We start from the raw sequence: 23,749 nt of genomic DNA, 5'->3' as shown, positions 1-23,749 counted from the left end.
AATCCTCAATTCAAGAGCTTGGAATTTGAGCTTAGAATAATGTTTTGGACAAGTGTATGATCACTGTTTAATCCTCTTCAACTTAGCAAGACTACTCTCACTTTGGTCAAAGCTTTAGGACTTGGTTCCTGAGTGGTGTTTGCAAGGAAATAAGAGATGTATAGAGGCTTTATAACTTCACTAATTTGGAAAGACAACTCTCTTGCTTTCAAGGATTTTTTTTCTCTCTTAAATTCTAACTCAAATTTAGTATTCTCTCTACACTTCTCTTCTAATTCATCTCCTCAAACTCAAGACTATAGCTCTCATTATATAGGCAATGCTAGTGGAGCAATGGTGGAAGACAAAGTGGATCATTTAGAGAAGATAATGGAGCTAATGGGGCACTAAAATGGAGCATTATCCTCGTTGGCTAAAGCACTAGTCAATGGAGGATGAGTAAGCATGCATTTGGTGCAAAAATAGGTAAGAAATAACATCACAAAGTGCCCCACACAGTAAAAAAAACTCGCCCAATGTGAATAGGTTGCGACCGTAGTAAGACAAGTTGCAACCGTGATCAGATTGGTCGTGCCCACGATGGTGCTACCGGTTGACCGACTAGGGTGGATTATGTCCCTTTTTGCTCCCGGTTTGGTCTTGTTTCACTCCGGTTTGGTCCCATTTCACTCCAGGTGTCCCACAGGGCTTAAACACTTGGCCGATATAGGCTTAGGGTTAGGAATAAAGCTCAAATTCTAAGCTCTCTTACTAATAATTTTGTGAGAAACACATTCTGATTGTCATCATCGGGTAATCAAAAGAAAGCGCCCAAGTCTTAGGGCCGGTCAAAATGGGGTGTCTACAATATTTATGTGAATTTTTTTTTTCTTGTGACTAATTTTTACTATTTTTATAACTATTTATAAAATTGAATATTTTGTGTGATTAATTTTTTTTACACTAGTTTTAAGTTTGAAACGTAAACTGTTTGGTTGAATTTTTAAATTTTGTCTTTTATTTTTAAAAAAAATAAATAAAAGTAGCTTGATAAAAGATATCGTTTTCATTTTCATATGATTCTATTTTTGTTTTTAACGAAAATAATATTTGTATGTTTGAATAATATTTTTATATTAATTGTATAATTTGAGTTAATATTTTTATTAGTCTCTATGTTTTTTCTTCGCAGATAAAATAATATTTTTTATTTAAAAATTAATTTTAAAAAAATAATATAAAATATTAGAAATATTTTTGTAATATCTTTTTCATTTATAAATAACTCAGATATATATATATTTTTAAAGTATTTTGTAGGGTGCGAGTCTATTATGTGTGGAGGTACATGTTCATTACGTGTAGGTGCAAGTTTAGTATGTGTGGTGTCCAAGTTAAACCTATGTAGTGGTGCAAGTCTAGTCTGTGTTAGCATGCAAGTCGAATCTATGTGAGGGTGCAAGTTTAGTCTATATGGTGTGCAAGTCAAATCTTTTAGTCTATGTGGTGTGCAACTCAAATCTTTGTAGTTGTGCAAGTCTAGTCTGTGTTGGCGTGCAAGTCAAATCTATATGGGAGTGCAAGCTTAGTCTGTGTAGGGTGCAATTAATCTATGAAGGGTGAATTTGTGTAAGGGTGCAAATCTAATCTGTGTGGGGCGCATGTTTAAGCCTCGTTTGGGAACATGCTTTTTTGTAATTTTTTGACTTTTTGGCTAAAATATGATATAAAAAAAAACTAGTATGTTTGGGATGAATTTTTGGTTTTTTTTTACAAAAAGATATGCAATAAGTAGAGAGGAAAATGGATTCTTTGACTTTTTGGTATAAATTGTTGGTTTTTTGATTTTTTTTAGTGACTTTTTGGCTTTTTAACTAAAATCACCACTTGCCAAATGAGACCTTAGTCTATGTAGGGTGCATATTCAGTATGCGTAGGGTGTGCAAGTCAAATCTGTGTAGTAGTGCAAGTCTAGTCTGTGTTGGCGTGTATGTTGAATCTGTGTGAAGGTGAAAGTTTAGTTAGTGTGAAGTGCAAGTTTAATTTGTGAGGGGTGCAAGTTGAATCCGTGTAGGGATGCAAGTCTAATCTATGTAGGATACGAGTTTAATCTATATAGGGTGTGGGGTGCAAGTCTAATATGTGTAGGGATACAAGTCTAGTCTATGTGAAGTGTAAGTTTAGTTTGTGTGGGTGCAAGTCTTACTTTGTGTGTGGGATCAAACATGGCCACTATTTTTTTTATTATATTATTATTTTCGTTTGAGTTATTATTTGCGTGGTTTGAATTAATATATTTTTATTTACATTTGTATTATTCTAAACGTTTTCTCCTACCAATATATATATATATTGATTAGAAAAGTAATTTATTATTTATATTAACTTAAGTCTTACAAATTATTTTAATTCTATAAATTTTTATATATTTTAGATTATTAATTTAAATTTTTATTAAATATGTGAAATATTAGTTGCATTTTAAAATTTTAAATATATTTTTAGAACAATATCAATTTTATAAAAATAGAATTTGTATATTAAATATTAAATATATTTTAATAAAATAAAATAATTTTAAAAATATAAAGATAATTTTTTTTTATTATTGTTTTTTTTATTAAAAGAATGAGGTGAGTGTATGTGTGCTGGGATAGAACTAGGAGAAGATTATAAAGGGTCATGACCTTTCTGTCTCTGTGAAAATTTTATTTTTCGTAGTACTTCTAAATATATATATATATATATACATATGTGTGTATGTATTATTTTATAAATAAAATAGCATCTTAGTATAAAAGATATATACTTCATTCTTTTCTCATCTTTTATTCTCTATTATTTTTCTAGAAAAAAATTTATTCATTCTATTAGAGATTGTTTTTATGATATTTAAATTTTTTTATGTGTATATATATAATTAATATATCATATTGTACATATATGTGTATTTGTCTATACGGTAAAAAAATATTATTTATCTTTTAACCCCTATAGTAATAAAATCTTAATTTCATCTCTGCATGAGAGAGAGAGAGAGAGAGAGAGAGAGAGAGAGAGAGAGAGAGAGTATGTGCAAGGCATATTAGTGAGTGTAAGAGTTTAGGGTAAAATCCGTTTAGTTTAATTTTATAATTATGATTTAAGTGTGAAATTGTGATTTCAAGTGTCGAGTTGTGAGTTCAATTTTAAAAAAATAAAAATTTATTTGGTTATGAGTTTTGAAAATATTTTTGAGTTTTTGAATTTTGAAAAGAATTTTGAGTTTTGAAAAGAGTTTTAAGTTGTATTTTGAGTTTTAAGTTTTTGAATTTTGAGTTGTATATTAAACATTTTCAAATTTATTTCTTTTAAATATTTAATAACGTTTAAGAAAAATTTATTTTTCATTTTAAATATTTTATTTGATTTTTGTAAATTTTTTAAATTCAAAACACAACTCCACACTCAAATCATAAGCAAATACATAACTTCAAACTCAATTCAAAAACTATTTTAAAAGGGAGCTTTTTTGATAAATACATTTTCTAAGAGCTTTATTCCATCCAACCCATATTCTTTTTGACTATTCCATTAGGTCCAATTTGAGATAAGAAGACCAAAATACCCTTTTTATCTACTTATGTTCCATTTAGTTCACATTATTTTCTTATGTTTCAATAAGTCCTATGGGTGACATAATTACCAAAATACCCTTAATGTGAATGTTCACGCCGTCAATATAAATGTTTATATCGTCAAGGTGTAGGGGCCCGGCTCATGTCGATCCTCGTGGGTGCCCGGAAAAATTTGAGTCGGGCTAGGCCGACCCACAAGCCAAAAAAATAGGCCCGACCCGGCCCGTTGATAATATGAATATTCACAGTGACAAGTTAACATTCACATTGATAGGAGTGTAAAATTGGCCTGCGGCCTGTGGGCGGCCGGAAACCAGCCTGTCGCCCGGGGCCGGCCCGGGCCGACCCGTTCACAATATAAATATTCACATTGACATATTAACATTAACATTAACATTGACAAGAGTGTAAAATTGGCCCATGACCCGTGGGCAGCACGAAGCCCGGGCCCGGGTCGGGGCGGGCCCGGCCCGTTGACAATGTGAATATTCACATTGACATGTTAACATTCACATTGATAGGAGTGTAAAATTAGCCCGCGGCCTGTGGCTAGCCCGAAACCCGCCTGCGGCTCGTGGCTACCCTGGGCGGGCCCGGCCCGACCCGTTGATAATGTAAATATTCACATTGATAAAAGTATAAAATTAGCCCGCACCCCGTGGCTGCCCGAAACTAGCCCACGGTCCGTGGGCGGCCCGGGCCCGGCCCGGCCCGGCCTGTTGACAATGTGAATATTCATATTGACATATTAGCATTCACATTGATAAGAGTGTAAAATTGACTCGCGTCCCATGGCGGCCTGGGGCGAGCCCGGTCCGGCCCGTTAACAATGTGAATATTCACATTGACATATCAACATTCACATTGATAGGAGTGTAAAATTGGCCCGTGGCCCTTGTGCGGCCCGAAGCCCGCCCGCTGCCCAGGGCGGGCCCGGCCCGGCTCGTTGACAATGTGAATATTCACATTGACATATTAACATTAACATTAATAAGAGTGTAAAATTAGCTCGTGACCCGTGGGCAGCCCGAAGCCCGGCCCCGGGCCGACGCGGGCCCGGCCCGTTAACAACGTAAATATTCACATTGACATATTAACATTCACATTGATAAGAGTGTAACATTAGCCCGTGCCCCGTGGCTGCTCGAAACACGCACACGGCCCGTGGGCGGCCCGAGGCGGGCCCGGCCCAGCCTGTTGACAATGTGAATATTCACATTGACATGTTAACATTCACATTGATAAAAGTGTAAAATTGACTCGCGTCCCATGGGCGGCCCGAAGCCCGTGGGCGGCCCGAAGTGGCCCGGGTTTGGGTCCGGGCTTACCCCGGGCTGCGGGCGAGCTTCGGGCAGCGGACAAGTTTTACACTTCTATCAATGTTAATGTTAACATGTCAATGTGAATATTCACATTGTCACGGGTCGGGCCAAGCCCGCCTCGGGCTGCGATCAGGCTTCGTGCCGCCCACGGGCTGCGGGCTAATTTTACACTCCTATCAATGTGAATGTTAATATGTCAATGTGAATATTTACATTGCCAACGGGCCGGACCCGCCCTGGCCCGAGGTCGGGCTTCGGGCTGCCCACGGGTCACGGGCCAATTGTATACTCTTATCAATGTGAATATTCACATTGTCAACAGGCCGGGCCGGGCCCGCCCCGGGCCGCCCATGGGCCGTGAACGGGTTTCGGGCAGTCACAGGGCGTGGGCTAATTTTACATTCGTATCAATGTGCATGTTAACATGTCAATGTGAATATTCACATTGTCACGGGTCGGGCCAAGCCCGCCTCGGGCTGCGATCGAGTTTCGGGCCGCCCACGGGCTGCGGGCCAATTTTACACTCTTATCAATGTGAATGTTAACATGTCAATGTGAATATTCACATTGTTAACGGGCCGGGCCGGGCCCGCCCCTAGGCGCGGGTGGGCTTTTGGCCGTCCATGGACCGTGGGCCAATTTTATACTCTTATCAATGTGAATGTTAATATGTCAATGTGAATATTCACATTGTCAACGGGCCAGACCGGGCCCGCCCCGGGCCGCCCATGGGCCGCTGGCGGGTTTCGCGCCGCCACGGGACAGGGGCCAATTTTACACTTCTATTAATGTGAATGTTAACATGTCAATGTGAACATTCACATTGTCAACAGGCCAGGCCTGGCCCGCCTACGGGCCGTGGGCAGGTTTCGGGCAGCTACGAGGCGCGGGCTAATTTTACACTCCTATCAATGTGAATGTTAACATGTCAATGTGAATATTCACATTGTCAACGGGCCGGGCCGGACCCGCCCCGGGCTACGGGCGGGCTTTTGGTCGCCCATGGGCCGCGGCCCAATTTTATACTCTTATCAATGTGAATGTTAACATATCAATGTGAATATTCACATTGTCAACGGGCCGGACCGGATCCGCCCCGGGCCGCCCATGGGCCGCGGGCAGGTTTCGCGCCGCTACGGGAGGGGGGCCAATTTTACACTCCTATTAATGTGAATTTTAATATGTCAATGTGAATATTCACATTGTCAACGGGTTGGGCCCGCCCTGGCTCGCGAGCGGGTTCCGGGCCGCCGACGGGCCAATTTACATTCCTACAAATGTGAATTTTAAAATATGAATGTTCACATCATTAAATTGCTAATCGTTGAAAAAATATTTTATTTATAAGGGTATCAAAATTAAATATAAGGGCATAAGTGTCCATGAAAATAGTGTAAATCAAGAAAATGGACTTTATGGAATAAAACTATATATACATGGGACTAAATGGGTTAAAAAATTTCTTCATGAACTTCTTGGGTTAAAACACTTCTAAATTGGACTTATCAATAAAAATCTCTTTTTAGAACTCATAACCAAACATATAACTCAAAACTCAATTAAAAAACTTTTTAATCAAAATATATATTTTTATTTTTTTATTTTATTGAAAAATATTTTTTGTTATTTTTTTAAGTTTTGGCTAAATAATTTGTTATGGTTTAGATATATATGGCCATCCAAATTTTTTTGAAATTAAAAAAAATTAAATATTTTAAAAAATAAAATCATGATTTTAAAACATGAAATAAAAAAATATTTTTTTAAATCTTTCTTTAAATAAAATTTTAAAAAGAGTTTGGTTATGAATTTTGAAAAAAAATTTAAATTAAATTTTGAATTGTGTGTTTGATTATACATTTAGAAAAAAATTTTGAATTTTTTTAATTAGAATTACAATTGCAAAAGAGTTTGGCTATTAGAATTTTCAGGGGCGTGTTTGGTTACCATCCAACAACGGCTATACTCACCACGGCCCCCACCCAACGGTACATTTCTCTCAGAAAATTGCAACGGCGACAAATGTTCCTCTTACATCTTTTTATCCTCCTCTCTCCTCATTGCGATCGAACCCACTGTCGCTCTTTGAAAAGTTTTGGTTAGAGTTTCTCTCTCTCTAGAATGGACAGTGGGAGTGCACCAGCAACAGCGAAGGGTTCATCAGATGAACTGCTAAGGAAATTTGCGGAAGTGGGTTCGGGATCCACCGCGAAGAAAGGGCTTTCGCAGTTGGCAAAACGACGCCGCCACCACCGGGAAAAAATTACCAGAGAAAATGACTTTGATGATGATGAGCAGTACCGTGAGAACCCCTCCTCCTCCTCCTTAAGCCGCCGGGCCAGTTTGGTTGAGAGGAAATCGCTTCTTCCTGCTGTGGCGGCATCCACCCCACCCGGATGTCATTCGGCGGCTGGGGATTGGGATTGGGACGTCACGGCTCAGGTCGAGGGATTTCAAGAACATGTCCATTTTCGCCACAATTGACAAGGTTAGTAATTTTACATACATAATATGTGCTATATATTTACATATATACATATTAATTGTGCCAAATTTAGTTGTTTGAATTCTCAACTTGTATGTGTAGAATTTGTGTGAAAGTATCTTTTTCAAGTAATTTGTATAGAAGCATGGTTTAATTTTTCAAGTAATTGGTTTTTATCGGTTTATCTTTGAAAACATGCCAATTTATTCTTTAAATTGGCATGGATAGAAGCATGGTTTTATCGCCTCTGCTTTAAATTTATTCTTTCTTGAGCTTCTTGTACTCTGCATCAATGACTGATGCGCGAAACTGTATGAATGTGGTTAATAAATGTGAGGGGACAAAAGAGCAGTATTTTAGCTCTCCAATACTTGTAGCATTCTTATTTGTAAAAGACCCCATTAGAATGAAATGGAAACTTCAATTGAAGAGTGGTTTGTTTTATTGTTATATGGTTGGGATTTACTTAGAGAGAACAAATTTTGAAGAATTCAGGGAGACGAAGAATTGGGGAAGAAACATTAAATTGGCTTTCTGTTAAGCACCTTAAGCAGTTGCTGATATGACGTACTGGCACCTCTGGAATATCTTCTGATTTTTTGTCATTTGTAAAATGAGAGGAGTATCGATGGCCTATGGTGTAGAGTTGATGCTGGTGGGAGGAATAGTTGATTTTCTCTGTGTAAGATTGGAACTCGACCATAAATTTGAATGGTTTAGTTCAGCTTTGTATTTCTCTATATTTCTCTATATATCTATCAATATATCTCACGTTTGTCGTCCTTGTCTTTTTGGTAATGTTTGGTTCATTTCAATTTGACCTTGTAGCTTTCTTTGTTTGTGAGATAGTATGAGCCACCTTTACATTTATTTCGAAGTTTGTTGTAATCTGATGTATGATCATTTGAAATTTTGTTTTGATAGTCTAGAGATGTTTGCTATATCTCTTCAAGAATAATGTTGAGATGTCTATCACAAAGTTGAGTTATTGAAATTCTTTTATTTTTTTAGGTATGATATGGAGGCTACGTATTTTGATGAACAACAAAAATACCATTCCTTTTCCTCATTGGTCTAGATTTTGCACAACTATTTAAATAGAGGACTGTTGTTGCAAATTGTTCCTTTTCTTACTCTTTTTTGAAAATTTGCCTCATTTTAGACATGCAAGGATTGTGGTGTGACCATTTCATCTTGCCCTATGTGCCGGGAGCCCATGACAACTGGCATTAGACTCTACTCTTGAAAGGGTATATGAAGCAACACTCTGCCCTCTACAGTTATTCTGAGATTTGGTTACTTCTCTAGTTTGTTCTTTGCGCAAGTCATACTTGTGGTTGTGTTCAAGGTAAGGTGTGGAGAGTTTTTAATGTTGTTGTTAGTGTACTTTTCTGTGGGAAAATTGTCCAATTCATTTTGTAAATTGATTTGGATATTCTGCTGCTGCTTCTGATTGGTATCTGCCTGGGTTGTATTTAAAGCTCTCTTCTTTCACATACTTGAGTCCCACAATCTAGGGCCATGAATGTTGTTGTAATCTTATGGAATGTCAATAATATGAACTAACATATTTTTTCTCTATCCTCCCCCTCCTTTTTTTCCCCTGGTTTTGGTAATGGTTTTGGTAATAATGGGTCTGTCAAAATTTTGAATGTGATTTTATTTTTTTAAAAATCTCAAAAATTTTACTAAATATTTTACCAAATGTTTCGCATTGATGTGTCACGCTATGTGAACCCAACACTCATGTGAAATATTTAGTAGAAATGTATAGTTGTGTTGTATTTTATTTACTTGTGTTGTGGGGCATATAATCTGAGTACTTCTCTATGTAGAATTAAGGGATTCCCTAGTGAGGCTTTGCATCTTGTTTTAATTCAACACTTAAAATTTTATCAAACAAATTTTCAACTTCATTTTTAATTCACTTTTTTTAAAACAAAATAAAAAAGAATATACAATACAATACAATAGTAATACAAAACACGGTTACCTCTTAGACAACCCTAAGCAAACTGGTACACAAGTGAAAATCACCTAATTCTATCCTAAAAACTTGGCTTGGCTATGTAGAACGCCCATGAGAAATCCTCAAAATCCGTGAATCATGTCTGGTTCTTCAACGCTACCAATTCTGCAAAATATATATCCACTTCAAAAAAAGAATGCTAACTAGAAGTTCCACCGATCTAATTGGACCTATGCTTCTGCCATGTCTTTCTGTGCCTTTTTCCTCCGGTAAAATATCGGACAGTCCTGGCTGAACAAAAACACAAACAACACATCATAAGTTCAACCGCCAAGGCAATTAATCGGCCATCATTCGAGACATCAAACTGAAAGACCAAAACCAAAGGTACGAAACCAAAAGTTGAGTTTAAGGAAAACCTAGTTCACAACACATCCTGATGAAGAGAACCTTGACACTCCTGGCATTGCGTCCATTGCGTCCACAGCCTCCCAAAAAGCTTCTCTAAGTCGGACACTGCAATCAATCCATGTTTATTGGTTATTCCAGCACGTCTTCAGAGTCAAATTAACATTGTAATATCAAATGAGTACAATTTCTAGCATACCATTTGCTACAGTTTTGCAATAGAGTTCAGCTTCTCTTCCTTTGCAATGTGAACAGAGAGTTCGATCAGAATTGCTGGTCCAAACAACAGCAATTTTCATGATTAGAGAAAAACAAATGCATTCACATGCAGCAAATTCTCAAAAGAGGAGAGCATGGACTTTCATTTCTTCCATAATATAATATTACTCACTGCCACATATAGTAATTCTTTTTGGGTGAACCACTGAACTAAACCTAAGTTTTAACCCTCAAAAAGTATTGTATGGAACTATACAAGATCTTTTGTCTTTTAATTGAGAGAGAGAGAGATGTTAGTGGCATTTCTAAACTGGAAGTCATTCCTATTTGAGCACTTCAGAAAACATTGGTGTTTCTATTTTTTATTTTTGGCCACAGCGGAACATGCAATATATGTTCACTCTCCAATAAGATTTGTAGAGTTTGTTGGCACTAATAATTAGACATTAATTTGAGTTAAAGGAATCACTGAAGAGTTGCAGTCTTTGTCTGTTGAAGCTAATTTTCAATTAAAAAAAAAAAATCTAACAGTAGTGAGGAGTATAAAAAAAAAAAATAGAAAAACAAAGGAAGGACTGAAGTAAGAAACATGGAAACAGCATAGCATTTGAACTCTACCTGATTAGAGCCTTGCAGCCAATGCAACTAAGTTGCTTCTTAGCAAATTTCATTATGCCACTGTTTGAAGGAGTTGAGATGGAGATAGATCTTGTGTGACTTCCTTGAAGAAGTTCCTTACTGGCATTCTTCAAAATGGGCTCAAAAATTCTTAAAAGTGGCTGCCGGTGCATATTATTTATGAGACCAAGTTGAACAAAGTAAAAGATAAAATGCAGAGTATCAGATACTAAACTAACCTTGCTTATTTGATTTTCAAGGTAGTATTGAGGGTCTCTATAGGTATACTATTTTCTAGCACGTAAATAGGATCCTCCGACTTCTCATAAGCCTGATTGTCATCATCAAATGATCAATTTGATTCATACACCAAGCACACAAAACACCAATGTGGTTATGAAAAAGATCAAACAATGAAACAGATTACCTTGGCACCTTTTGCAGCTTTAATAATGACATAAGGTACTCTATCGCCGACATTTGGAGCAGTAGCAGCATCTCGCTGTCAATTGAAACAGACAAATTAAATTTTTTTTCATTACTTCACCAATTAAATTAGTGTTATGGACACCTCAATTGAACTTATAAACATTATAATGTTCATACCTCAAGCATGTGTAACAATAATATAGAAGTATGTCATACACAATGTTTTGAAAACCAGACCATTGATCAAACCGCAAAAAGACTGGGTCAAGGGTCACTAGTGTTGATTATAGAAATTAAAGTACATTGAATCTTTTTTATTTTTAATATTATGTATATAATCTGTGATTGTGTCAATTACTGATTTAATATTGTTTCCTTATTTATATAGGTTCCTTATTTATAATCTATTATACACACATGGCCTCTACCTCATTCATGGGTAAGCCAAATAATTCTTTTTATTCTTTTTGGTATCAGAGTTAGGTTAAGTACCCAATAATTTTGCTTCACCGGCGAGCGGTAGCCTTGCCTTGGCTGCCCGCCGAACCTCAACCCATTTCACTGCCATATATTTTCTTTCAGTACCACTTCGTGATAATCTCTTCCTCTATCCACTGGTTTATTCATATCTCAAATATCTCTATCATATTTTTTTACTTGCAATCTATTTTTTTGTATGTTTCTGTTCCACTTTGTTTTTCTCTCTATTTCAACCTCAAATAGGTTTCTATCTTCAAATCTATTTGATTTTGAGGAACATGGCGAGCATAGTGATATACCATGCCGCCCCCTCTAGCGCACAACCCAATTCGCCCCCTTGGCACACCACCTAAGTCGACCCCTCTAGCACACTACCAAAGCCGCCCCCTGACGCACTTTCTAATAAGCCGCCCCTTGGCACACTCAGTCATCTGTTGTCATCATTATTCAACACCACGTCATAAGTTATATATGTGTGTCGTGCTTGCTGGTTCAACATCTAGTTCTCTACATCGGTCCGACGTGACCCCATTAAACTATATCAACATTGATTCCGGTTAGTCTCTACAACAATCAGACATGACCCCTTTAAACTGTCTCAACATTGATTCCGATTACTACAACGGTACGGCACAACCATAAACTATCTCCCGGCATTATTAGCTTTGGCCTGTAATGCTAACCAGGGTCTTGTTGGCTGCCGACCAGGGTGTTTCCTGGCCATAGATGCTTTGGCAGCTCTTCTAGGACAATTCAGCCCCTGTTTTTCCCTTTCCAGGGCGTGGTGCTGATGTATTAAGCACTTTTTTGGCATTTTTTAATTAAAGAACTGCCAGATTTGTTCGATAGCATTTATTTGAACTAGCCGTTGAGTTTTTTCCGATTTCTTCCAGTCATCCATTGGCAAGTTACGACTGTTGAATATTTTCACACCAGCTTGACGAGAAGTGTTGAATATAGAAATTAAAATACATAAAATCTTTTTATTTTTAGTATTATGTATATAATCTGTGATTGTAACAATCACTGATTTAGTATTGTTTCCTTATTTACATCGTTTCCTTATTTATATCATTTCTTAAATTGTATCATGAACTATTATATATACATGACGTCTACCTCATTTATGGATAAGCCACATAATTCTTTTCATTCTTTTATTGGTTCAACCAACGGGTCAACCGGAATCAAACCATGATGTCATAAATGTATTAAAAATTATATATTAATTTTAAAAAATAAATATTAAATTTACAAAAAAGATTACCCAAAAACTTAAATTTTCTTAAACAATTTTCTAATGCTATCCTTTATTTCTAAAACAAAAAACATCATAAATATATTTATTTAAATTATTTTTAGTTTTGTATTGATTATTTGAAAATGAAATAATTATATTTGTTGTTAACTGAATCATATAATAAATAATATATAATTTCCTTTTACTAGCAACTTGTAGTAATTGCATAGTGGATAACATGCAGCTTGCTATAAAGAAAGGCCTGGGTTTGAATCCCAGCAGCACATATTTTTCACATTATATGTGCAATTGTGTTAACCAGGTGGTTGTGGTGAACCACCTCCGGTTCACCCGATTCGACAGTCCAACCACGGGTACAAGCGGTTTTACATAAATACCTTGGTTTTCACATTATATGTGCAATTGTGTTAACCAGGTGGTTGTGGTGAACCACCTCCGGTTCACCCGATTCGACGGTCCAACCACGGGTACAAGCGGTTTTACATAAATACCTTGGTTTTCACATTATATGTGCAATTGTGTTAACCAGGTGGTTGTGGTGAACCACCTCCGGTTCACCCGATTCGACGGTCCAACCACGGGTACAAGCGGTTTTACATAAATACCTTGGTTTTCTAGTAGAAACGGTTATGGTGATTAGTCCAAACCGGAATCAAGACCGGGTGGTGGTTCAACCAAACGAACCTGATTCTATAGTCCAACCACAGGTATAAGCGGTTTTACATAAATAGGCTGGTTTTCTACTAGAAACGGTTCTGGTGGTTAGTCTGAACCGAATCAAGACTGGGTGGCAGTTCAACAGGTTGAACCATCCGGTCCTATCCAGTCCAGTTTCCTAAACAATGGTCATACATGTAAAACAACGGTAATTATTCAAAGTAATTCAAGTGCATGATCCAGTCAATGACGTACTACCAACCTTTCGCATCCGCTCAGCAAGTTCAACATGTGTTTTCACTTCATAATCATCTCCTGTTTTTGTCAGACCCTAATAAAATGAAGTAGTCAGTGCAAGGTTAAATAACTTTCACACTAATGTTAAGCATTTTCAGAACATGGCATGTAGAAAAGGAGAAAACTGTCTGATCAAAATCTCTCTTACCTTGGTAATAACCAAAAGAGACAAATCCATGCGATTCATGAGAAGATCTGAGATGGTATTTTTGACGTACTAAACAGCACCAGGAATATCCCTTTCTATTAGTATTTTATGAAGGCACTCATTTACCAGGTTCTTAACCAACAGACAATTGTCTCTTCGAACTGTTTCAATGCCTGAACAAAAATTGATAAATCATAAGGATAGGTCAACACAAGATACTGAAGCTCAGACAGTTGAAAAACTCCATTCCTCACCTTTAGTATCCATTTTGTCAAATTTGTCCAGATTCGTCCATAGAAGACCAGCATATCTCTTCTTGCTAATCAGTAGATATGGATAATACACCTTCTCAAACTCTAGTTTTATGGGCTTCAAAACACATGTACCACCAAAATAAGAGAAAGAACAACTAAAAGGTTGTGTAAAATAACTATAGTCTAAAATCTTAACACAAGCTTGTGTAAATGTTCTTTCAAGTTGCTAGAAGGAATTCCACAGTTAAAACTAAAGACGAGACTGAAAGGAACTGGTAAGAACGCACATTTTTAATGTTAATCCTACAAACCTATAAGCCAATATGTGCCCAAGCATCTCTCAACAGTTCAAATTTATTAATTGAATCCAATGTCAGTTAGTAAAAAAAGAAATGAATCTATTTTAATTTAACAGAGTGCTGTTGTTGCTGTTTTAAACTCAATGCTAGTCTTTTGACTTAAGACTGCATTATCAACGAAAAACATAAACATGTTAGAAATGATTAATTAAGTTGGAATTTAGTAGCAGCTTCCAATTAAAGACAAGATGAGAGAGGAATGGTTTGCTTGTGCATAAGAATGAAAACTATTGCAGCTGTAAGTAATGACGATACACTCCTTGAAAGTGATCTAAGCCTTGTTCCATGACCAAAAATAAATAAATAAATATGAATAGATCAGGGTTGAGTTTTTCCAGAAAATACAAGATTGCCAATAATATGACATAAGAATTCATTTCTAAAGCCGATGCCAATTCATTGGAATAACGCTTTGAGTTGAGTTTAATAAAATGTATAGCTATTGAAGTTCAACCAAATCCACAACACATCCAAATATATCCTCCTACCCCGACCCGCAGCCCCAAAACAAAATTTAATAAAAATAATAAAATAAAAATGAAGGTAGAAAATTCCAAGAAATTGGGCATTTAAACAATGAGTGCATCTGCATACCATACAGAAACACCATCTTTCTTCAACCAAAAATGGTTTTGGACATAACTTATCAGTTTCTTCCAGTTTAAATTGTTTAGTAAGATCTCTTCAGTACATATTTGAAAACTAATTCTAGAATCTATAATTTTGAGCACGATCATGAGGGAACTAAGAGGTAGATGACAATTAGGGTAAAGATGATAGCCAACTAAATAAAGAACTCAAAACACTTAACTTACTTTCGTGAAAGTCCCACTAATGTAATCAGCAGCTTCCCTCCCCAAGTTCATAGCTTCTTCAACAGCAGAAACACCAAATTGTACCATTACAGAATCTGTATCTCCATATATAACCTAAAATTGTTAAATAATCAATTCTCATTGAAAAAATGGACCAAATATCAGTGTCTTAAGATAGCTGAGTATGAACTATGACTACAGGGCACAATGCACTCAAGTGAACTACAATATCAAGCAAATAATCAATTTACATGCTTAAATATGATTCAGTAATCCATCTACATAAGAAGACTAATGAACTTAGCAAAGAAAACAAATGTGGGTTTGGTAAGAGCAACGTCTAGAACCATATACTCATTGACAAAATATAGAGCCCATCATACTTTCATATTTCAAGTTCTGTTCCAAAAAACTCGAACAAAAATTTATTCGTGAACAATACCATATTTATCCAAATAACTCAAAATGCCAGCAAAAGTAATTATATTAATCAAAACCAGTAAAGGTTTTGACAGACTAGAAACTTTAGTAAATATAAAAGCAATTATCAGCATAACAATTTTGATAGGTTAATGTAACTTGAAAGGATTTTGATCAACTAAGTTTTATTAGATCATCAAATCTTTTAAATTGTAAATTTAGAAACTAAATACAGGGAGAACATTGTACTGAAACACCACTTGAAACTACGCAAGATCAGTATTGTTAATAGCACCACCAGAAAGATCTTTAGCATAGAAAGGGATGCAAATATGTGGGAAGAATTTAACATTATGATTGCTTGCTTGAAGTGATTATTTACATTTACAAAAAATCTATTGGCTGGAAGTTTAGTCTATTGGGCTTATCGCGGGGGGGGGGGGGGGGGGGGTGTTGGTGGAATTTCTATGGTCGATTGGTTCATTAGCTTCAACCCAAAGTATAATTTTATACAGCTAGAAAAAAACAATAGAAAAATAAACAGATTGTTATTAATTCATAAATTTAGTCGTCTTGAATGAAATAGTACCATATTTCAAGGTACAATATGGATTGAGAATACTGGGGTACTGGCATAATCTGGTCACACCGGCTATGTCTAATGAATTAGATATTCCAACATAAAAAGGGATTTCAGATGATATACCTCAGCATTGTGTTCATATCCCCCAAGTGTCATAAATTTCTCTTCCACGAGTTTTTTTGTATGCTCAATTGTAAGAAATAATGTATAGAGAAAGAGAGAGAATAAATTGTATGTATTATTATTGATTGATATATTGATTGATTTAATGTTCTATTTATTACAATGATTCATGATTCCTATATATAGAAGAGGGTGAGTGTGTAGTAGGTAAGGAGTAGGTGAAGTGGAGGTGGTAGTGGTGTAGTGGGTTAGGTTTAGTGGAGTAGGTGAGGTGGTAGTGGTGTAGTGGGTTAGGTTTAGTGGAGTAGGTTTAAGTGGGTGAAGTGGGTGAAGTAGGTGATAGGTTTTAACAGCCCCCCGCAAACTCAAGGGGGATAGGAACTAGCCAACTTGAGTTTGGAGAGAGTAACAAAACAAGAAAATACATAAAAATAAAAGAGGATAAGAGACACTGTATGGTCGTGTCAGACCATTGGTGAAGACACTGGATGGTGGTGTCATAACGTTGTAGAGGACACTGTATGGGGGTGTCATAACCATGTAGAGGACACTGTATGGTGGTGTCATAACGGTGTAGAGGACACTGGATGGCGGTGTCAGACCGATGTAGAAGACAGTTTATGGGGTCATGTCGGACCGTTGTAGCAGACACTGTGTGGTCGTGTCAGACCGATGTAGAAGACAGTTTATGGGGTCATGTCGGACCGATGTAGAAGACAGTTTACGGGGTCATGTCGGACCGTTGTAACAGACACTGTTGTGACAGTTGTTGTGACAGTTTACGGAGTCTTGCTGGACCCTTGTAGAAACTAACCGGAATCAATGTCGGGACAGTTTACAGAGTCTTGTCGGACCCTTGTAGAAACTAACCGGAATCAATGTCGGGACAGTTTACAGAGTCTTGTCGGACCCTTGTAGAAACTAACCGGAATCTATGTCGGGACAGTTTACAGAGTCTTGTCGGACCCATAAAGGAGCTAACCGGAATCAATGTCGGGACAGTTTACAAAGTCTTGTCGGACCCATAAAGGAGCTAACCGGAATCAATGTCGGGACAGTTTACAGAGTCTTGTCGGACCCTTAAAAAGTCGCACCCTCAAAAGGTGTGCCCAATCTTTCAAAAAGGCGTGCCATCAAAAGGCGTGCCCAATCCATAAAAAGGCGTGCCATCAAAAGGCGTGCCCAATCCATAAAAAGACGTGCCATCAAAAGGTGCGCCAGACACGCGGCGATGCACGTGATCGACAGTGCGCGTGTCGGCCTCTTCGTCATGTGCTATATAAATGAAGGCGGAGGCTGAGAGAACATGTGGAAATCAAACCAGTCTGAAACCTCTGAAAAAACTCTTCGTGGGCTGAGAGAGATACACTGGTAACACTCTGTAAACACTCTGTAACCAACCCATCTCTGAAACACTCAGCAACCATAACATGGCCTCTTCTTCCCGTCCAGCTACCCAGAACATGGCCTCCTCTTCCCGTGGTCTGCTCACGCTCTTTCCAGAACTGAACGAGTCCTCAAGAGAAATAACTGGTGCGGTGGCCAGTGAACCTCAACCAAACACCTCTGGTTTTGCTCCGTTGAACTTTCCGATGCGGTCGGTGGAGCAAAAAATGGCGGTGCAGTCGGATGTGGAGGCCAATCAGTATACCTTGAAGTCATGTGTGGAAACCATGACTGCGGTTACAAATTTGTCGAACCGGCTGCAGAGTAGGACAAATGAGGTGCAGCAGTTAAACGCCCAACTGGCTCTGCTCCAACGCATGTATAAGGATGCGCGAGCAGAGATAAGTGTGCTAAAGGCGGAAAACAAGGAGCTGAAGCGGAAGGCCAGTTTTATGTTCCGATTTGGAGGGCCGCCATATGCTGCAGTGGAGGAGCAGGGAGTAGTGATCATGCCCAGTGGAGTGGGAAACACGGAGGCAACACCGGCAAGGGCCGCCCAAGACGGTGGCAAGAAGAAAAGACCGGCAGAATAGGCGAGAAGAAAAATCCCACTGTTCCGATTTGTGTTGGTTGTGTTTTGTTTTGTTTTGTGTTTTTTTATTTTTATTATTTTTATTTTTTTTTATTTTTTTATGGTGTAAAATGCTGATCGGGGTTGATCCCCGGCATGAAGAAATGACAAGTTTGTAAAATGTTGTTTTTTTTTTTTTTTTTTTTTTTTTTTTTTTTTGGGAGTGTTTTGTTGAAAAAATAAAAATAAAATGAAAGAAAACAAGGGAGAAAGAAAATAGATAAAAAATATTTATAGATGGATTATATGAAAAACATCAGTGCGATTGTTTCAAAATAAAGTGGGGTATTTAAAAAAGAGGAAAAGTGACTTGGAAAAAATAAATAAAAATAAGTGATTTTTGAAATCAAATGGAGGAGAGAGAGGGACAAACCCATGTGATAAAGTGGAGAGAGAGTCGGTGAGTGGGGTGCAAAAGGTGAAGGAGAAATGATGGATTGAAAATGGTTTGGGTCAAAAGTGGACACTGTTAGTGGGGAACATGAGTGCATTGATTATTTGATATAATAATAATAATAATAATAAAAATAAAAAGTTAGAACAGTTGGAGAGAATGAGTGGAGTATGGTAAGGGTTTCATCCAAAGCCAAAATTCCTGCAGCGAATCACTTCGCAAATCCTAGTATGAGCTTTTTCTCTTTCCAGGCTTATTCATGAATTTCCTGGTGATTTCAAGAGCCTCTGGTGGCATTGTGGCAGAGAACACCCCAACCTGGATTTTGGGTGGCAGCAACTGAGAACACCCCAACCTGGATTTTGGGTGGCAGCAACTGGAAAATATCATAGATCTGATTTTTAAAAACCTCGTGACAGCATTTCATCAGCTTCATCCAAGACAAACATTTTGATGTAAACAGGGCGAAGTGATTGTCTCCGCAACATGTCAAACACACGACCAGGAGTACCAACAACAACATGAACCCCACTGGAGAGAATGCGCTGATCTTCGCGCACACTAGTCCCTCCAACACAAGCATGAACCTTCACACTTTGCTGGCCAAGTTCAAGAGTGGGTGGAAGAACCAAAGCTTGGCACTCAACCAAGCTATAATCTAGCTGCTGCAGAATTCCAGAGCAGAATGTTGCAGTGTTTCCAGTTCCAGACTGTCTCGTCATATGAGGTGAAGAATTCTTCTCCATCAGCCTCACACATGACTACAGTTGCACAAATCTTTGTTGATTTTATCAGCGGAATAGGTTGAGGTCCGGCGGGCGGCTAAGGTGAGGTTGCCGCCCGCCGGGGAAGCGAAAATACTAGGTTTTAAACCAGCTCTGATACCATGTAAGAAATAATGTATAGAGAAAGAGAGAGAATAAATTGTATGTATTATTATTGATTGATATATTGATTGATTTAATGTTCTATTTATTACAATGATTCATGATTCCTATATATAGAAGAGGGTGAGTGTGTAGTAGGTAAGGAGTAGGTGAAGTGGAGGTGGTAGTGGTGTAGTGGGTTAGGTTTAGTGGAGTAGGTGAGGTGGTAGTGGTGTAGTGGGTTAGGTTTAGTGGAGTAGGTTTAAGTGGGTGAAGTGGGTGAAGTAGGTGATAGGTTTTAACATCAATCATCTGCCAGCCTTTAGAAGGAGCAACAACTCATAAGCACAACTCCCATAGAAGTACTCACAAATTATTTTGCCTTGTACAAAGGCAAGTTTTTGTATTGGATTAGCAAGAAGAATTACTAGAAAGGTATATTACCATAGCTTGTAACACTGGAAGACATCTCTAAACATGGTAATTGACCAACAGTAGCTCCTGTAAACCCATATACAGAATTTGCACTTATCTGAAAAGCCAACACTACGGAGCTTAAATGACTGGAGAATGTAATAATTCATATTATGTTTAGAATTATGAAAAATACAAAACCATCAAAAAGTAAATAACTAAACACAATCAAATGCCTAAAAAAAGAGACAAATAAACAGGAAAAATGCTAGGGACCCCAAATGTTATACCAAATGTTCTACCAATTGTCTCACATGGGTGTGGGACCCATACCATGTGGGTGCCACACCCATGTGAGACATTTGGTAAAACATTTGGGATCCTTAGCATTACTCAATAAACAGTGACATGCTTTACCTTTAAAGCCAGCTGGCGACCGTCTAGCACAGCCTTCACAAGAGGATCCTTCGCTTCCTGAGAGCCAAATAACAAGATCATTACAAGCAGAAAAAACCTATCGTTAACTCAGAATGCAATTTGGGACAGGTCAACCCAAAAGCTAAACCAACCCCATAACCTTGGGTTGGCAACTTTTTTTGTCCTGGATTAGAATGCTTGAGAACAAAGCCTATGTGGTCGATTCTGGGTTGGGAAACAGATTTCCCAGAACCAAAGCCACAGCTTGTTGAACCAGAAACTAGGGGGGAAATTGTGCCAAATTTTGAAAAACTGTGGTCCTTCCAAACCTAAGCAATCATCCTCTGCATCCAGTATAGCTCCTTCTCCTTTATTCTACTGCTATTTCTGCAAAGAACACACACGTCTGGGCAAAGGGCTTTCTAAGGTCTACTAACTTGAAGCATCTGGTATTGACTCCAAAAGCGTAATTCCATTCGTCAATGACTTAAGAAAAATTTCCTCTATGCTGTATACATAAGAGGTAATAGCTACCATTTATCTCGGAAGGACCTATCTGAAGTCACATTTTAAAAAATAATAATAATTTGTATGCTTGATCACACATATATCTCCAAATTGTTCCCCTTCAACAATAAATAAATAAATAAAATTTAATTTAGCAGGAAAAAAAAAAACAAGTTGAATTAATCAATAACTATCAATGCATGACAGAAAAAATGAAAATAAAATTAGAGCCCAGAAAACACTAGAAAAGTAAATAGACGCCTTTAAATCTGCTTTAGCTCTTTTACGAGCAGTTAACAGTTCTTCAAGAATTTCTGGAAGTATTCCCTGAAATTAGATGATAATAATTTGTTGTAGATTAGTTTCACCCATGTATATATATAGATACCATTCAAAACTACACCAATAAAAAGGTTTAACCTTCTGTAAATTCCGTTTGACAAAAGTTTCACCAGATGGAGTTTTGTTAACACGTTCTGGTGGGAGATTGAGTTTGCAAACATCTTCAGGTGTTACCTTCATGGAAGTTGTCAAAAATTAACAATAAACCTATTAGCTTCTTCAATAGAACCTATCATGCATGAGAGTTGGGATATATTCAATCCTAGATTCAAGACAAATGGAAGACACTGATCATAAAAAATAGAAAAGCATTTCACCAGAGTGCAGTAACATAAATTATATGCCATCATGATTGACGGATATAGAGATGCAAAATCCAACGTTGCTATTGGCTTCTCATAGAATCCTGCCCTGGCCTCCAAAACCTGCATTGTATAGAATCCAGTAAGCCACAGAGAGAGAGAGATATAAATAGATAGACAGGTACATACATACATACCACAAATATATATATATATATATAGAGAGAGAGAGAGAGAGATCCATTTCTAATTGGAGTTCCTATATTTTACGCAGTGGCTTGTAGGAGACCAATCAAATTGCTATAAGTCATGCTAAAGACCAATTAGAAAACTGTGAGTGCTAGTGGTTTGTCCATGCTGATGAGTGCTAGTTATCTATCATGAATTGGTCATTCTATCTATTAATATACTAAAAGGGTATTCTATCAAACAGCATGGAAATATCATATCAAAATTAGAAAAGAGTGATGGAATCAGTTTCTTTGAGAGTACTTTGGGGTCTGTCCATCCAATCACAGTAGCACATATAGCCTACCCCATACCCTAATTTGAAGGATTACATGTCAATGCCCATCAAGAGTTAGAGATTACAAAATCAGACCAAGCTACTGGTTGAAAATGAAACAAGGAAGAAATTGAGAAGAGAGGCGAATGTGAAAAAAGAAGGGGAAAAAATAGAAAATGAGTCAAGCATAATAAGTATTTGTGTTTTTATGGAAGTGCAAGTCGGAGCAAGTGAAAGCTGTCTCATGCCACAGCTTTCACTTTCACCAAACACGGGCTCACTTGCACCTCCATGAAAGTGTAATTATTTTGAGTTGTTCCCATTCAAATGCACTTTTCCCATAAGTTTATCTGGTGTCCCAGAAAAGGGCCAAAATGCCCGTATAACACAATCACTTTTCTTAAGAAAAGTCACCAAGTGATAATTTTCTAATCACCATCATGTCTCCACATAAATTTCAACCCAATGCAATGTGTTTCTAATGAAAAACAAGACTGGTCAACACTTCCATTGCTTTGTGATTGCATAAAATCAACAAATTCAGATAAAAAATAATCCACATAGTGCTTTGACATCGTCCTACATCTCGTCTTCCATTTTTCTGCAGTCACATGATTTTTATGGTGCTCCCTCAAATATGAATAAGTCACATTTCCTTATAATGAAATTAAAATTTATGAAATAAGCTTTATCATTTCAGAATTTTAAATCATATTGTGCATTGGATGGATTACGAGCAAGTTGGTACTACTGCACTGCTCACTTGCAAATGGTACAATAAGCCAATTCATCTAGGGAATTGTTATTCCCACTCATTTCTTTATAAATACACTCCAAAATTTGTCTTTAGTATCCCAAATTACACGTGACACAATTCGCAATGCTTATTAGAAGACAAATTTTAAAGTACATTTAAAAATAAGTTTGGCAAAAATAACAATTCCCTTAATCTATTAGTTTATTATGTACATGGAGGGTGATTTCATTCAACTTCCCATGTGATGTGTATTTGGTTTTCCAAGGGTAAGATCTCCTTCAAAATTTTAATTGGCGTACATAAATTCTTACATGGTATCAGAGCAAGGTTAAGAACCTATTCATTCTGCTTCACCGGCGGGCGGCAGCCTCGCCTTGGCCGCCCGCCGGACCTCTACACATACCCAGACTATAACTTCATCTTCCTCTCTCTTACCTCTCTGTCTCTCTCTCATCTGCCGCTATGGTGCCGCTATGGATCCATACAAGTACCGTCCTTCAAGTGCTTTCAACTCTCCTTTCTGGACAACAAATTCTGGAGCTCCAGTGTGGAACAATAACTCCAGTGCAAAAGGAGTCCAGACACCTGTTATTGTTCGTTTCTCCACTGTTATCCATGAGCGTGGTAGCCCTGAAACCCTGAGGGATCCTCGAGGTTTTGCAGTGAAGTTTTACACCAGAGAGGGTAACTTTGATCTGGTGGGAAATAATTTCCCCGTTTTTTTTTTTCGTCCGTGATGGAATGAAGTTCCCAGACATGGTCCACGCTCTTAAACCCAACGCCGT

The 23,749-nt window shown here is 37.5% G+C and overlaps 3 long non-coding RNA genes and 1 pseudogene across 4 annotated transcripts in view; 2 read left to right on the top strand and 2 right to left on the bottom strand.

Annotated features, from left to right (window-relative positions):
- The first annotated feature begins 6,967 nt into the window (after positions 1–6,967).
- Positions 6,968–8,984, top strand: LOC145806471 (uncharacterized). The gene is made up of 2 exons (XR_014349670.1): positions 6,968–7,406; positions 8,566–8,984. It is a non-coding gene; the product is annotated as an uncharacterized LOC145806471 (long non-coding RNA).
- A 331-nt stretch (positions 8,985–9,315) lies between these two features.
- Positions 9,316–23,749, bottom strand: part of LOC114322872 (DNA polymerase delta catalytic subunit-like) — a 26,031-nt pseudogene continuing 11,597 nt past the window's right edge. The window contains exons 16-32 of the transcript XR_014347935.1: positions 21,718–21,825; positions 21,479–21,574; positions 21,320–21,385; positions 20,552–20,608; positions 20,165–20,252; positions 20,024–20,040; positions 16,444–16,506; positions 15,318–15,431; positions 14,144–14,258; positions 13,890–14,062; positions 13,707–13,775; positions 11,045–11,119; positions 10,857–10,948; positions 10,618–10,778; positions 9,980–10,053; positions 9,792–9,888; positions 9,316–9,663 (exon numbers count right to left, since the gene is read on the bottom strand). The product of XR_014347935.1 is annotated as a DNA polymerase delta catalytic subunit-like (transcript). The remainder of the gene's footprint in view (positions 9,664–9,791; positions 9,889–9,979; positions 10,054–10,617; positions 10,779–10,856; positions 10,949–11,044; positions 11,120–13,706; positions 13,776–13,889; positions 14,063–14,143; positions 14,259–15,317; positions 15,432–16,443; positions 16,507–20,023; positions 20,041–20,164; positions 20,253–20,551; positions 20,609–21,319; positions 21,386–21,478; positions 21,575–21,717; positions 21,826–23,749) is intronic.
- Positions 16,579–18,581, top strand: LOC145806475 (uncharacterized). Its single transcript, XR_014349692.1, has 2 exons — positions 16,579–17,604; positions 17,641–18,581. It is a non-coding gene; the product is annotated as an uncharacterized LOC145806475 (long non-coding RNA).
- On the bottom strand, positions 18,157–20,002 carry LOC145806476 (uncharacterized). Its single transcript, XR_014349693.1, has 2 exons — positions 19,210–20,002; positions 18,157–19,172 (listed from the first exon to the last, which is right to left on the bottom strand). It is a non-coding gene; the product is annotated as an uncharacterized LOC145806476 (long non-coding RNA).

The sequence above is a fragment of the Camellia sinensis genome, chromosome 13, assembly GCF_055761805.1.
Source record: "Camellia sinensis isolate YWXY chromosome 13, ASM5576180v1, whole genome shotgun sequence".
In the NCBI taxonomy this organism is placed as follows: Eukaryota; Viridiplantae; Streptophyta; class Magnoliopsida; order Ericales; family Theaceae; genus Camellia; species Camellia sinensis.
The sequence above is the reverse complement of the archived record's forward strand: the minus strand, read 5'-3'. Positions and strand labels throughout refer to the sequence as shown.